This window comes from Sinocyclocheilus grahami, unplaced genomic scaffold, assembly GCF_001515645.1.
Source record: "Sinocyclocheilus grahami isolate Dianchi unplaced genomic scaffold, SAMN03320097.WGS_v1.1 scaffold222.1, whole genome shotgun sequence".
Taxonomy (NCBI): domain Eukaryota; kingdom Metazoa; phylum Chordata; class Actinopteri; order Cypriniformes; family Cyprinidae; genus Sinocyclocheilus; species Sinocyclocheilus grahami.
In genome coordinates this window covers 3,154,725-3,171,141 of record NW_015505401.1, presented here as the reverse complement: position 1 = coordinate 3,171,141, position 16,417 = coordinate 3,154,725, and the positions used below count along the sequence as shown (strand labels likewise).

At 38.9% G+C, this 16,417-nt stretch overlaps 1 protein-coding gene across 4 annotated transcripts in view; it reads left to right on the top strand.

Moving 5' to 3' along the window:
• Positions 1 to 16,417, top strand: part of LOC107596693 (neurocalcin-delta A) — a 52,502-nt gene that overhangs the window by 21,874 nt on the left and 14,211 nt on the right. The window contains exon 1 of one of the 4 annotated variants that reach the window (XM_016287488.1): positions 10,593 to 10,748. The exons of the other annotated variants lie outside the window; for them this stretch is intronic. The gene's annotated coding sequence lies outside the window, so the exon portion shown is untranslated. Of the gene's footprint in view, positions 1 to 10,592; positions 10,749 to 16,417 lie in introns of those variants that run through there. 4 annotated transcript variants of the gene reach the window in all.

Here is a 16,417-nt window from a genome sequence, read left to right as displayed (position 1 = left end):
TCCGGCAAGAAGATAAAGTCCTTTTTGCAAAATCATAGACATGTATTTACAAATCAAGTATAATGGGAACACACAATGATCTTGGAGAGAGCTTTACTGCTGTAACCGAACGCGACCAGGGTTTAAAGGCTGAACGAATGACTGACAGCCACAGTGGAGAAAAGAGTTTGTGTGAACGTTAATGTAAGGACTTAAATATGCATATGTAGCTCACACTTTCGCACGTGAGTTTAATATTCTAGCTGAGCCCCCAGCGTGAGGTTTTTTAGGCGACCGTTATTTTAGAATGTATCGCCTTATTGCTTCCATGGCGACGCATCATGCTTGTCATGTGACACAACGTAGCCACAATAGATCTGTATGACACATGGATCGCTTTTATTTAGTTTTTCCTGTTTTATTCAAAATATTCACAAACATGCTCACTATATTATGAAATATCTGATATTCCGATTCTGAAATATGTGCAAGTAAATCTATTTGGTAGTTTAAACACTTTTATGTTGACCGTGTTAGTTGATCTATACCGGGTGATGGGTGTCACCATGTTAGTTTTTACAACACGCAAATTCATCCTCTCCTACCGAAACATGTTAAAGTAGGTCTCCGGTAAACTGGGAGAAGAGCAGAGTAAACTTTATAGTTATCCACACAATCTGTATATGATATCAATAAAAACATGTCATCAGATTATATCTTTAAGGATGATTATTGCCGTTTCCATAGACATCAGCATGTATTTTACAAACTGTAAATGTATGGTTTTGCTAGTACTTATGTGTATTTAAATGTCTGAAACCTAAAATAAGCATTATATGGTTGAAAACACTGAATATTTGTGATAATATGACAAGCGCTCAGCGCGTCCAATCTGGCTCTGCGCCAGCCAAAGCGCAAAAGCGGATTTAAATTCAGCAGTTGATGACGTGACGCACTGAAATTTCTAATCACACCGACCAGCCAAGACTGATCACACCGGTCTGATTGTACGGTAATTCGCACAATCGAAAAAAGAAAAAAAAAAACTCTGATTTAGATCGGCCCTCTGACCGATACCCGATCCGAGAAAAATGGCACTATCGGAGCCGATACCCAATATGAATATCGGATCGGCGCATCCCTAGCTTTCTCATAACTTTATTATAAATGCTATGTCTCCTGGACTGATGTTTGTTAGTTTAAGTGTTCCAGAGTTTATATTTTTGTATTATACAACCGTTACAGCATTAGCTTTGAGTGTCATTTAGTTGGTCTGTTGGCATATCCTATTTCTTTTCTTCAAGTGAAATATCATGGCAAACCACTTTAAAGGGCTCTGCAAAAAGTGGTTGTGTTCTGTTTTGCATGGTCTGTTTGGTAACTAAGAGGGACTTATACAATGGCCTGTTTCCATTCGTGTTCATCACACTAGAGGCCAAAGTTTTATGGACAAGCTTGCTATTAATAGACATTGTTATGGGTCACACAAAATTAATACTCAGTGCTCTGATAGTGGTCATAATGTGACCATGTAGTCTGAAGAAACAGGGATTCAATAACTGTTTGCACGGAGTCTTAATATTCGGTTTTCCATTTCAGTGATACATTTTCAAGGTTAGTTCAGTGAGTGTAAAGAGCATTTGTGTGGAAATTCCGTTCAGTGCATAGAATACAAGGAAACTGCTCCAGTGGAAAACTAGATTATTTATTGTAAACCTATCACTGAATGAGAATGGTGTGGTGTGAAGACCAGTAGAGTCAAAGAGTTTGCGCTGTCACCCGAGGAAATATCTGAACTTTTTTTTTTTTTTTTTTTTTTTTTAGTGGTACATTTGAAAGCTTTCAGGTTGGAGCATGGGTCCTTTTGAGGGGTGTATAAATAGATCAGTGATGATCTAAAGCAGGGGTGTCTAGTCCTGCTCCTGGAGGGCCAAATGCTAGATTTTAGCTCCAACTATCTCCAACACACTTGTCTAGAAGTTTCTAGTGAGTCTGAAGAATGACTGTTTAGCTGGTTCAGGTGTGTTTTATTAGGGCTGGAGCTAGGGCTATGCAATTAATGGAAAAACAGTTTCGATTTTGGCCTCCAACGATTATGAAAATACAATAATCGAGATAAAAAGATTATTGCGCCCCATTCCGCCCCCTTTTCCAGCGCTGCGCTTTCGTTCCTCCATAAAAGCCCAATTCCACGTGCAAATCAGTAAAATCATGTAACGTGACTTTTGCAAAATGGGACGTGCTTGATTTATAGAAGTATATTTATTCATGTTTTTAAAAGCGTGAAAGAGAACTTGCGCTGCTCCTCAGAAAGATATATGCGCTCAGAGACGGAACAGAACACTGACATGTAAAGTCATCTTTTAGCTCAAGGTGCCCGCCGAAACGGTCAAATACACGCAAAAATTTGTCAAAATGCAGCACTTGGTGATTATTTATGTATACCTTCATCGGTCATGTAATAAATGTGAACAGTGGGCTATTTTCCTGCTGCAACTGTGTGCTTAATATTAATCAAACAACAAAAGACAAATTCATATTTGTTTTGGTCATATGGGCCCCCTCATAATCGTGTTAAATAACCGTGATTAGCCCTAGCTGGTGCTAAACTTTGCAGGACAGTGGCCCGCCAGTATAGGTTTGGACACCCCTGCTCTAAAGCCTTAATGCTACATGCACTTTTACAAGTTGTTTGAACTGAAATGTGTGTTGGCAGTGTGTGCCCCTCCCACGATAGTTTGATTGACAGTAGCGTTTCAGCACAGACTGGACTGGCATCTTACCTTAGACCCACCCTGAGTGAGCTGTCATCAGTCCGCCATTGTTTCACCGCCGGAGCAGATGTAGACAAGAATGACTCCTAAGCGATTGAGGTCTTCTGTTGTTGGATGTAATAATGAACATAGCAGGCGTCGTTTACTCCCGACATCTGAGCCACTGAAGACGCAGTGGATTGTTTGTTTTTGAAGGGAATCCGCCCCCGATCTACATAAATGCATCTATGTTCGTGCGAATCATTCGTGATCCAGCTTCACCTACAGAAGAAGTGAGTGTAAGGTTTTTTTAACGGATCTTTGCAAATCGCCTTTCCTAATAATGTGTTAATTGGCAAGTTTCACGATGAATGCAGCTAAAGTAAACAGTCTCTAGGAGAGAGGGTCGGGGTCAGCAGAGCTCATTAACATTTAAAGGAAAATGCTACAAATCCGCATGCTCTGAAAATAGCTGTTTTTGATAGGGTAAAAAAGGTGTTTTTTATACTACCATTGAGAAATTTTAACCAAACTATGTTACAGACTTTTTATTAAGACACTAAAGAATCATATCAACTTGTGGAAAATGGGCATCCTATGACCCATTTAAGCTGTAACCTATGCACTTTATCCCCATTTTCACTCCTTGTACTGTATCTGATATGACATCCTCTTATGAGGAGAAGGAGAAGAGGAACCACTAAAATAATTGTTGTTTAATATGGTGGCTGAGAGAGTGCAAGTCCCTCTATTCCAGTGATCCTTAAATCTGGCTCGCGAGATGCAGAGTTTAGCTCCAACCCTATAATCAAACAAACCTACCTGTGATTTTCTAATGATCCTGAAGACATTGATTAGCAAACTCAGGTGTGTTTGATTAGGGTAGAGCTAACCTCTGCAGGAAAGTGGATCTCGCGAGCCAGATTTGAGGATCACTGCTCTATTCAGTTAAACACAATTTTATTTTTAATAGAACTAAAGTTGCTCCGATCAGGATTTTTGAGGCCGATCACCGATACCGATCTTTTTTTAAAGCCTTCTTTTTATCATTTATAACTATTTATAGGGATACTCCAATTAGGATTTTTAGACATTTATTCAGGGCCTGAATTTCATTTTTGAAAATGGGGGGAATTCCCCTCTTAGAACATGGCATTATGTGTGTGCGCTGCGAGTGTGCATGAGCGCACATCTCCAGGAGAGCGCGCGAGCGAGCACTGAATGGTTAAACACTGGCAAGAATTAAAAAGTAATGCAATTTATAAACTTTAGTGATGATGTGACACTGTCTCGATTGTACGAGTGACAATTCCTGTGTCAACTGTGCAGGGTGCAGCTCGCTTATAGATAGACGCGATGTGGTGATTACCTCACCTTCAGCATTATAATTATTTCACCCGTGCCGGACAGAGACTGAGACGGTGCCGCTGTATGTCGTGCCAAACCTCTCACAGCAGGCACGTCATCAGCTTGAGATCGTTTTTTTTTTTTAGATCAGTCTTTTTTAGAGACTGCCGATCAATCATCCCAAACTGATTATCGGCCGATAGTGATCGGTAGCCGATCAATCGGAGCACCCCTAAATAGAACCATTGTCTGTTTGCTTACTCCTGGAATGTAAAAGCACGTTGGGTGAACCAGTCTGAAAAATACTTTTTGTGTGTGAGATTTTCGCTACAGTATCAAGCTCTACGATGCCATTGTTGTCCGATTTTATCGCTATTGTCTATTATTGAAACATGCTTGATTTGTCTCTTCACATTAAAGTAGAAAAGAGTTGTACTTTTATGCCTGTACTATAATTGCTTTAAGGGGACTTTGACCAAGTCCTACTTTGTTTGCACCTATGTTTGTACCTTCGTTTTTAACTTCCTGAATGCTTATAATCTGTTCAAGTTTTATTTTATATGAAAATTGTTACATGCAGTAAATGCCTTCTCAAAGTGTCATCACACCTTCTGTGTCTGTTGCAGTAATATTATGAAAATCAACCTTTCAGGGCTGGTGGATGCCTAAAAATTGTCCATTTGTTAGGGTCTCTGCTAGGGATGGGCGATATCTTATCGTTTGCGATATACCGGTAAAAATTCTCCACACAATAAGAATTTGTCTTCCCGCGATAATAACGATAAAGTCTAGTTGTTGACATATTTCTGTGTGCGACTGTGTGGAGTAACGTGAAGAAGGCGGACATGAAATTGAGCAGCTCCTTCTACAATCTGGAACAGGTTTGGATAGGGCTGTACAATGCGACAAAAATCGGTCTGAGCCTTGAGTAAATGTACTACAGCAGCACGTGTGCGACACAGTTTTACATGTGTATGAGTCGTTTACAAACCTGTTGTCCAACAAAGATATTTTAATTTATTGACATGCTTTTTCTCCATATTAACTTCATAACATAGTCGAGTGTTTGAAATAACTTATCTTTGTGATCAGACGTGGTTTCGTATCACAGAATAAGGCAGAAATCTTACTATTTTATAGCATTATATACAGTGATCAAGGCTATGTCGATTAGCATTGCATTATGAATATACTTTATCCTTATAAAAAATACCCAAGATTGCTTGAAGAACACAGATACCATATATTGTGTGCAATCGCATGTTTATTGTCTTGAGTTAAAATTTATTTATCTGCGTTTTATTCAGCTACAGCGATCACTGGATACTTCTTCCTGGAGCATTACTTCTGCGAAGCATATGTGGAGTTTCTGCGCAAGGGCGCCCTCCGGCTTCCAGTATGAATTAAACAGTCATTACATTACATGTGTACTCAGTAATGCTCACAACACCCTATTTTGGGTAAAAATAGGAAAGATAATTACTTTTCTCTAAAGCAGTGGTCGCCAACCCGTCGATCGCGATGTATCACTGAAGGGAACTGTCTTGAGAAAAGTTTCGATGGCAGTGGCATTTTCTTCTCTGTATAAAGTGCAACTCTGCTTTGTTTACAGCGGTAGCCAAGGAAACGCTATAGTGCGGTCAGTTCATATGCAGTGTTGCCAAGTCCGTGGTTTTCCTGCAGAATTGGGCTGCTTAACACTGTTGCCGTGGGTTGTTGTTCATATCCGCGGGTTGAAGCGACCCCAATAACGTGATATTTAGTCCCTGCAATGTGAATTTTACTTGAAGATCCCCGCCGAAAAACGTGTATTTTACCCCCGGAATGCGATTTTTACAGGGGAACCCTCCTCGAAACGCGATTGGACTAGTTTTATTGCGAAAACCTGGCAACCGTGTTCATAGGCACCACCTGCTGTCAGAGAGTGTGTCCCATTCAGACCTGCTGTTTTTGTTTCGTGCAGATGTTTTATGTAGCAAATAAATAACACCTAAAGTCAGACCATTCTGTTTTTGTTTTAAATCCTGAAATGAATCAAAATCAAATCAAAAACAACTGCCCGTGCAGATCATGATTAAAATGCAGTGGTTGCCTCTAATTTCAAATGGCTAGATATTTTTGTTTAAAGCCAGTTTGTTTGTTATAAAGCAAATAGCCAATAAATAAATTTGCTTAAAAATCAGTATCTGAATCCAATTTGCTAGTTAAAAAAGGGGGGATTTTGCTAAATAAATGCACCATATAATATATTCATTATAATTTTTACTGTTCTTCTATGTTTAATTTATATATTTTTTATGATAGCCACCGTTTAAATGTTTATATAAAAAAACGAATTGAAGTAGAAACATTATGTATATATTATGTATTATTATATATATATATTGTAACTTTTATTATAAAAACTTCATTAAGTGTAATTTAAGCAGTTGTATAGCCTAAAAAATCAGTCAGTTTTAACCTTCAATATTATAGTAATGTACTCATGTATATTCTCATGTATACTCTCAAGAGAGAGTGAGGGTAGATGTTACCATGCTCTGAGATACTCTTTCAGTTAACACAATTCACTCAGTTGGACTTAAAGTGCCAAAAGGGAAGGGAAACCTTGTATTCTGCAATATTGATCAGTTCACTAAGCCACCAGCTTTTTCTGTTGTATTGAAGAATGAATCCCTGTTTATTAAGCAAAAGTAGTTGGGTCAGGCTGAGGTAACATTCTTGGTTTTCCAATAACAGAATGCCTTTGGTAGATGGTCTAGTTTGAACCAGGTGCCAAGATTTCCATTTGCCTTCTCCACCTGCTGACTAAGATGCTGTAATGATCATTCTTGCAGGACACCATCTTAAAGTGCTTGTGCATAGAAACTAGGAAAGGAAATAGATCTTTGGATGTAATGTTTTCATGCTTTTGCGTTGCTTCCCAAACTCTTAGGTTACAATTGACAAAGGTTAAATTAATTCAGGATAAAGCTAAATCATCTGAATAAGACTTGAAATGCTAGATCTTTTTATTCTTAAGTAATTTGTTCCTTTCTCACTGTAAGTTTCGGCATATCCCATTAATTTAAACTGTACTGGTGGTCTTTTGAAGTCCAAAGGATAATTTTGTCTAGCAGTTCTGTTTAATTCAGTAAGAGCTGCTGTATCTTTGGCTGCCTTATCTAATGCTCTGCCGTGACACAAACGTTCTTGGGTTATCTTATCTTGCCAGGCAAATGTAAGAGAACCTGCCTTCCGCCACACTAAAATTCATGCATGGTTTATGCAAAGCAAGAAGACTAAGACAGTAAAAAATAGTTATTTCACAGGAAGAAGACATTTTATGGTATGCATTGAAATTCATTTCATAATGTTTTTATGCATTATTATTTAGTTTTATGTTTTAAAGGTTTTTTTTGTCCTGTTAAAAACTATCAGGCCATTAGATATTCATTTTACTTTTAATCATGTTACATTGTAGTACATTTTACTTGGCCTTTTAATTGTCTGTGATGTTGTCAAATATATGCCATTAAATACATGTCATCCTTAATTTTGACTTTTAGTATGAATCCAGAGGGTTAGACCTAGAAATATGTATTGTATCCAAGTATGTTTTGTTTGTTGGTTTCCAAAACCCAGTTCTTTGGGAAATTGTTTGTTAATTCTGTCCTCCAGAGTAAAATTAAAATATAATATTATAGTTTACTATATTAGTTGGGTAGGACTACACTGACATACATTGAGGTAAGAGGCACCTACACAGGAAAAAATGAACCCATCAGCCAGTAGAGGTCTTTAAAATGTACCAGAAAAAAGGTCTTTATTTCTCTTTTTATATACACTTTTGTTTTGCATTGATCACAAATATTAGCCAAAATATTTTAAATTAGACAATGTCAAAGAAAAATGTAGTACAAAATTAATTCTGACGCAAAGAAAGCATGAGAACTCACATGTCCCATGTCCTCACATGTTTCTACAAAAAGCTTTCTCACACAGGCAGCAGAGCACCACTGAGCATCCAGACAAACAGCCATTCATTCATGTGCACTAATAGCTTTTGTTTCTTCTGTTCATCAAGATATAATCAACGATTTTTTTCAAGCTGCAGTCTTTGCATTCGAGCAACAGGCGTTTCTTGTCAAATACCAATTTGAGATGTCTTACAAGCCTCTGACCATAGTGGCAGGCAGATGAGCAAAATTACTCACCACTGCACTACAGTGTTTTTTTTCACTAAACTTTTTTTTTTATCCATTGTTTGTGGCATACATAACTTATTTTTTCCTTGTATGGTCTTGAAACATGCATGTTTCTTACAAGCATGCTCTCCCCCTTAATTTACCCATCAGCCCTTTGGGGGATGCTCCCCCTCTCTCTCTGTGCCAAAGCTCTCCCCCCTTGGTGCTCTTATTTCCTGACCTTGCCCTTTTTCTGTTGTCATCCTTTCTTGCCTCATTTTAGAGGCTTGGTTACCTCTATTCAACTAGGCACCAGATGGTATTCAAATTAGACCCCTTGCATGAAAGCAGAGTTTTTCCACGCTCTTGGACTGGAGAGTGGGCGGGTTCACCCTGAAATAGTGACCCAGAGACCCCTGTGCTTCTCTTTCCGCTGTCTGTAAAGGAATCCAGAGATAAGGACTCACTCAGTGGGTGCCAGGCCAGTGCAGCCCAAAGAATTTTGTGTGTCTCTGGAAGACACAAATCAAATGTGCTGCCTGGTTTTCAAAGAAATTATGTTGAAAGGGTAACCACACAACTGCTGACAACCTAATGTTATAGTTTAATTGGATTTTTCATCCCTGAGTGATGATTACAGTGAAAAATGTGCTGGAGTTTTAGGACAAGCACATTATTTTTTACACTCTTCATATCTAAAAAGCAATATTTCGGTTTCTAAATCCTGCAAATCTTCCCCTAAATCAAGTTTGGGAGAACTTGATAGCTCCAGCACATTTTAACAATGTTAAAATACTATCTGCTATCCCTGTTTAATGTATTTTACATAAGCAATTTGTAGGTTGATTTATGAACTGGCTCTCTGCATTGCAATTTGTTTAAAGGGATAGTTCACCCAAAAATGAAAATTCTGTCATTAATTACTCACCCTTGTGTTGTTCCAAACCCGTAAGACCTTCTTTCATCTTCGGAACACAATTTAAAATATTTTTTGATGAAATCTGAGGGCTCTCTGACCCTCCCATATCAAGGGAACTATCACGGTCAAGGCACAGAAAAGTACCAAGATGATCGACAAAGTAGTCCATGTGACATCAGTGGTTCAACTGTAATGTTACGAAGCTACGAGAATTTTTTTTTTACACAAAGAAAACAAAAATAACAACTTTATTCAACATTTTCGTCTCTACTGCGTCACTTGTGGACGTGCGTTCATGACAGTACCATGACGCAAGCGTGTGGCGGTGCCGGCACTGACCCAGATCTAACGTGATGACGTTGAACTCATGGGCCGTGCTTTGAGCCTTGTGTTCAATGTCATCATGCCAGATCTGATTCAGCGCCCGGCGCCGCCACACGCTTACGTCATGGTACTGTCATGAACGCACGTCCGCAAGTGACGCAAGTAAACATTTTTCACTTTTGTGTCACTGTTTCTGTCATTCAAACGTGTTTTAAGCAGCGTTTTATTTATACTGTTGCTTTATTTGTGATTTTCACTTGATGATTTGGTGATTATTCAGAGCTCATCTTTTATTTGTTGTTTTTGGTTGTCACTATTAATGACAAAAAAAGTGTTAAATAAATACTGAGATGGGTGATTGGTAAAGATAACCTGTACTTGATGATTGCCTAGTTTTATCAATTAGTTGTTGCAGCTCTAGTTGTAGTTCTTCTGATTTTGAACTGGATTGCAACCATTAAAGGTTCACTTTCAGTTTAAGGAATTTAATGACATACCAAGTGTCATTGCATCACACGATTTTTGTTCTCAGGGAATTTGGTAACGCAGTGGAATTGTAATGTTGACATCATGAAGCTGAAGTCTGTTTATGTTCTGCCTTCCTCTGTGGTTCTGATTACCAAAGAATGTTAGTAATCTGGGTCCAAAGTCTCATGGGAACCATTGACTCCACACCAGAACGTCTCTGTTCCTGCCACGATTGAGGGAAGTTTGTCTGAAACTTTTTAGAAGCTCTACCACAACACTGCTTTTCATACCTCAACGCTTCTTCATGCAGCGCATTACACCGCTACAATCTGATGATTGTTGTGGATTCACATTTCGCATACTGTTGCGCAATTCATGTGGTTTCTTTTCACCATTGAACGCAGCTTCCTGTCTACACTGAAGCTTTTCTTCCAAAACACTCACTCATTTTGACTGCAGAATAGACTGGTTTTGTGAGGGTCTCTTTCAGCGCAGCTCTGACAGATGACCTATTGAAATCAGTATAGGACTGTCTGCCGGTTGCCAGGGCAACACTAGCTCGCTTCTTTTTATGCGTTCACGTGACTGGCTGTTGACGTCATTGTGGGAGAGACGCTGCCAGAGTTTGGTCCACTCTTGACTGCATAGGGCTTCGTGGAATCTTGAGGACTTGAATAGTCTTAGTCCTGGTGGTCTCTACTAACTGCCAGCATCATTCTTATCGTCAGGTATAAATAGCCAGGTTATGGACTGTTGAAGGCAGTGGATAGCAGGGGAAAAATAGAAAAAGAGGTAAGTCATACTCCTTATATTTCTTTTGTCGAAATGCCTAATGTTTTTTTTTTTATTATTTCAGTATGTGATATCACAGAAGAGGTGAGATTTTGTAGGTTCGGCTGTGCAGGATGTCAGTGTGATTATTCGTGCACAGCTGTTGCATGCTCTCTTACTCTGTCACATGCTAACAGCGCACTGGGGGTCTATGAATGGAAGAAAGGATGTAGTTAAGCGTTCTCTTTCTATCATTTTTTCAATATGAAGCCTCTAAGTGCTGTTTTAATAGCATTTTCTGAGTCCGTATCATTCTGATAAGCACTTAATGCCATACTGTATGTATCTCAAACCTACACTACTAGTGTTTACTAAAGCACTCTGTCTTTCATTTTCGAGATCAACACGAAGTAAAATAATGTAAAGCCCTCTTTTTATCATTTATAACTATTTATAGTGATACTCCAATCAGGATTTTTAGACATTTATTCAGGGCCTGAATTTCATTTTGAAAATGAGGGGAATTCCCCTCTTAGGTGACTCTTGTGAGAGGGGAAGCAGCTTTCACACAGGAGTCCGCTACTGATCAATGGCTGTTTACCACAAACACAACATTTATCCATTATTTTGATTTCAAATCCAAACATTGTCACTGAAAATGCCTTTTCAGCATTGCAATTATTTTTTTACACAGTACAGTAATACAATCTTTCACAGACATGTTTAAACACAATAAATATAAGCAACACATTATTCAATGCTTTTTACTTTTGCATTTACTTATATATTAAGTTGCTCAAGCAAGTGGCAAAACATTTAAACTAATTTTCTTACATTATCACGAACTTACCATTGACAGAAATTGTCAGCTCTACTGCCTTTACTTTTGCATTGAAATCTTTATTACAAGCAATCCTGCGGTTCATAAAGAACTTTGTTTTACTACCTCCACAAGTGCCATCTATTATTGCCTTGTTTATCTAAAAGTGCTCTTTCCCTTTAAACCTAGCCAAAAAGCCATACGTGTTGACTGTGAAACACAGTAGACTTTAATAATATGCATTTATGGTGTAATTACTAAATTTTCGTGTCAATCCATGTTCATATTTACTGCAAAAAATGTGCTGTTACTTTAATTCAGAGCTTGCAGCACAGCAAAAATAGACTCGGTGCGGAAACGATCTCTGCACTGCTGCAGACGCACCGCTACTGAACGCAGTGCCGGACAGCAACCGTGTGCAGTGTGCACGCTTTATTAATCTGTTAACATGAGCGCGGAAAAAATACGCACCACATACGCACTGCAAACGGAGTAATGTCCTGGCAAGAATTTAAAAAGTAATGCAATTTATAAACTTTAGTGAAGATGTGACACTGCCTCAATTGTGCAAGTGACAATTCCTGTGTCAACTGTGCAGCGTGCAGCTCGCTTATAGACAGACGCGATGTGGTGATTTGAAGACATTTGCGTATTTTGAGAGAGTGAGCGCGCAAACGGTGATTCACTCACGCTGTTTGTGAAATTACATCTTTAAGTTATTTAATTAAGAAATATGACTGAGATGGTGACGCTGCATGTCGTGCCAAACCTCTCACAGCAGGCGCGTCATCAGCTCAAGATCGTTTTTTTGATTTTCAATCATCCCAAAGCGATTATCGGCCAATAGTGATCGGTAGCCGATCAATCGGAGCACCCCTACTGCTAGCCAAACAGATGGTAGCCATCGACTTCCATTGTATGGGGAAAAAATATTATTATGAACATTATTAATAATATAATCTTTTGTGTTCAGCAGAAGAACTAAACTCATACAGGTAACCTGAGGTTAATTAAATAATGACAGAATTTTCGTTTTTGGGTGAACTATCGCTTTAAGGCCTATTCACACCAAGACTGATGTTTGACATTAAAAAATTCGGACTGATTTTTCACATCAATCTGGACTCTTCTGTTTACTGTCACTGCCAAAAATTCAGTTTGAGTATGTTATACTATAACATTGTACGTTATAGTTTTATGTAGCAGTAGTGGCTCCAGGCAAAAGTAGTGGTTTTTCATCCAAAGTGACTTTCAGTTAGAGATCTGCACTAACCTGCATTAACTTGAACCTTACTCTAAAATGACATCTGGTCACCTGACCCAATTGATACTAGGGGTGCGCCGATCCGATATTCAGTATCGGTATCGCTCCTATACTGGCATTTTCAGACGAGACCGATCCAAATCCGATTTTGGGCGTATACCATTCTGTGTTATTATTAAGCCCCACAAAAGCCACAAAAACATTATAAAGCACCATAAAGTTTTCGTGCACTATATTTCAAGTGTTCTGAAGTAGAGCTGTACAATTTAGGGGAAAATATCAAATTGCGAATTTTTTTTAATATTTATTTATTTTTTTGACAGATATTGCGATTGCGATTTTTAAATTTGCAAAGTCAAGCTTCAGCTCAATATTGCCAATAATATGCAGCACAGCATGAGTATCATTACCCTGCTGAAAAAAACAATAGAAACTATCACAGAAATTCTTATAGTTTCCATTAAACCATTACAAAATGTATTTTTGTTTTGGGCATTATTCCAATAGGAATTACTGTTGTTCTATTGGTTGCCATCTGCCAGATTACATCCCACCAATAGAATCCATCAAATAGACACCATTATAGTTTACATTAAAACCAATACAATTCCCATTATAACCCTGAAATCCATTACATTTGTTATTGTGTTTTGGGAGGGGTTCTATTGTTTCTTTTCTTCAGCAGGCAAGATTATAATGGTATAACTACTTACAACTTGCAGAATTAACTTAATTACTGAATTTCACAGAAAATATTTGTTTATTTTTTATAAATAAAGAACTGTATTTCTTAAGTCAATTATTAAAGTATTACATATGTTACATAGGCTGATTTATTCATTTTAAGTATTTGGGATTTTAAGAACAAGTGGAAAATGTGCTGAATGTTTCATTTCATCCAAGTGAAGTTAGCAAGCAGTTAGACTGAATTTACATTAGTTTTAAACGCGGAGCCAGTTGCGAGTCGACACAGGTTGCGCGCGTGCGTCAAGTCTCATCCATACTGCCAGATGCGCTCGTGGAGACTTGCGGTGCGGAGCCGGGTGCGAGTATAAACGAGCATTACGAGACAGGCTGCATGAGTGCGGCAAGTCTCATCCATACTGCTAGATGCGCTCGTGAAGACATGCGGTGCGGAGCCGGGTGCGAGTATAAACGAGCATTACGAGACAGGCTGCGTGAGTGCGGCAACATGAACGGCTCCGCCCTGGGAATAGCCAACATGCATTATAAACTTATTTCAAATTAATCTGTTGGGGAGATAAAATGTGTAAGATAACGTTCACGTACTAACAAAAACATCTAAGAATGTATCTTTTATTCTCCAGTACTGAAAACAGAACCGATAAGGGAGCTCTTGATATGCGCTGTGATGCAGCTCTTGGAAATGACCTTTTTTGTTCCTTGTCTGTCATTTTGAAGCTTAAGTTGCATAAGGTTTTCTTTAGTTTTAATTTGCCTAACTATCAATCTGACCCAGTAGACGCCATAATCCCACTCTGTCTCTCTCCCGCTTTCTGTTTTTTTTATGTTATTTTTTTAATGGTGGGTGTTTACGCAGTTGGCTAGAGCAGTGCTGATTGGGGAGAACAGAGGTGCGCTCACTCTATTGGTTAGTAAGACTGCAACTCAAGGCTGGCAGCCATGCATATGCTCTGGAACAGAGTAATATCGCATCCATATCGCAGGCTTTGCGATTAGGAAATCGCAACGTCTCAAATCGCGATTTTGATTAATCACACAGCCCTATTCTGAAGCTGTTCCATAGTTTAATGTGAGGTACAGATAAATATTCAAGTCACATCAGGGGTTCAACCGTAATTTTACGAAGCTACGAAAATAGCCTACAATTTGTGCGCAAAAGAAAAAAAAATAACTTCAGCAATTCGCATCACCCTGGTGCCATTTTGGAGAGTATCAGCTGGACGTAAACAACGTATGGGTTCTGTGTCAGCTGCGTCACGCCGGATCTGTTTCCTATGTTGTTGTGATTTGATCTGAACGAAACCCACATATCCGCTTGATGCAGCTGACACAGAATAAAGTCGTTTTTTGGGGGGTTTTTTGCGCACAAAGTTTTCTAGTAGCTTCATATAATTACGGTTGAACCCCTGATGTCATATGGATTAGTTTACCGATCTCCTTGCTACGTCTCTGGACTTGGGAACATTTCAGTTGTATTGCTGTCTATGCAGGGCCAGACAGCTCTCAGATTCCATCAAAAATATCTTAATTTGTGTTCCGAAGATGAAAGAAGGTCTTACGGGTTTGAAACGACATGAGGGTGAGTAATTAATGACAGAATTGTCATTTTTGGATGAATTAACTCTTTAAGGCTAACATATTTTCACTAAAAGCCAAAAAACTTCCATTTTGATTTCATGGGGACTTTAAGAATAATATCTTATTTGTAATAACCTGACCCATTGCAAACTCAGCTGAAAAATTGACCTAAACCTAACCTAATCGGATCCTGATCCTGTCAAGCTTAGGTTTGGTGGCAGACCTCTACTTGTTGAACACTAATTGTAGGGTTTGTAAAACAAGCCATGTTGCCTGTGACAGGCTCTTTCGCAACCGCTCAATGTTAGAGAATATCTAGTGTTTTAACGATTGGTTATTTATGCTACGCGTATGCCTTGAGCAATATTGTTGTTATGCAACTCTCATTCAGAAGATATTAGCAGAAGATAAGCTTATTTAATCTTACTGGGAAGTTCTGTTTTTAGTTTGGACGTTCACAGTAGGGTTGGGCCGATAGACGATGCCATCGTCCATCGCCGATGGCTGATAGACATCACGATGTTGAGCCGGCATCGTGATCACCCCCCACTCCCAATATCCCCCGCAATCCGCCGCATCCCAATACCGTGTTCAGAAAGAAAATTATGTGTATACGGAACCCCTAAAGGGAATAAATATGAGATGGGAGGAAAGTATATATTTCAACATTTTCCCTCGCAGTTATATCATTGGGCAATTATACTACATATATTTCGGACATTAGGGAGCCGCTATTATACCTGGCATTGAAACTGCTTTTGAATGCACGATGGCTTTTTAGTTTCACTTTCGAGATTCGCGATCGCGCACAGTCTGTTTATACTATGGAGCAGCAGTAGGCTACTTACCACACATTTTACAAGATTAGATGATAGTCAGTGGTGCACAGGATTTGCAAATCATTCTCCATCGTCCTCAGTCATCTCTCCTTACTCTGTTTATGTGGTAAGTGAAATTTTATTTACTGTAATGTAACGGGCATTCGTTACACCGTGTCTACACTGGATGCGACAAAGCGACCGTTAAAAATAATTTGAAATTTGTCAGCACGTCATAAATAGAATGCGGCAGCAGTTTACTGTCGGGGATTTGTCGTGTCGCGCCGCATCCAGTGTAGACAGCATCACTGATTATAATAAGTTTTATACACTGATCTATAAATAATGAATCTCTAGATCAGTGTTTCTATAGTATTTTGCCGCGCCGCTCGCATCCGGTGTAGACACGATGTTAGGAATCATTATTTGTTTTCCGTGCCTTATAAGGATTCACTCTTTGGGCACACACCAAGATCCCCCCCCCCCCCCCCCCCCCCCCCCCCCC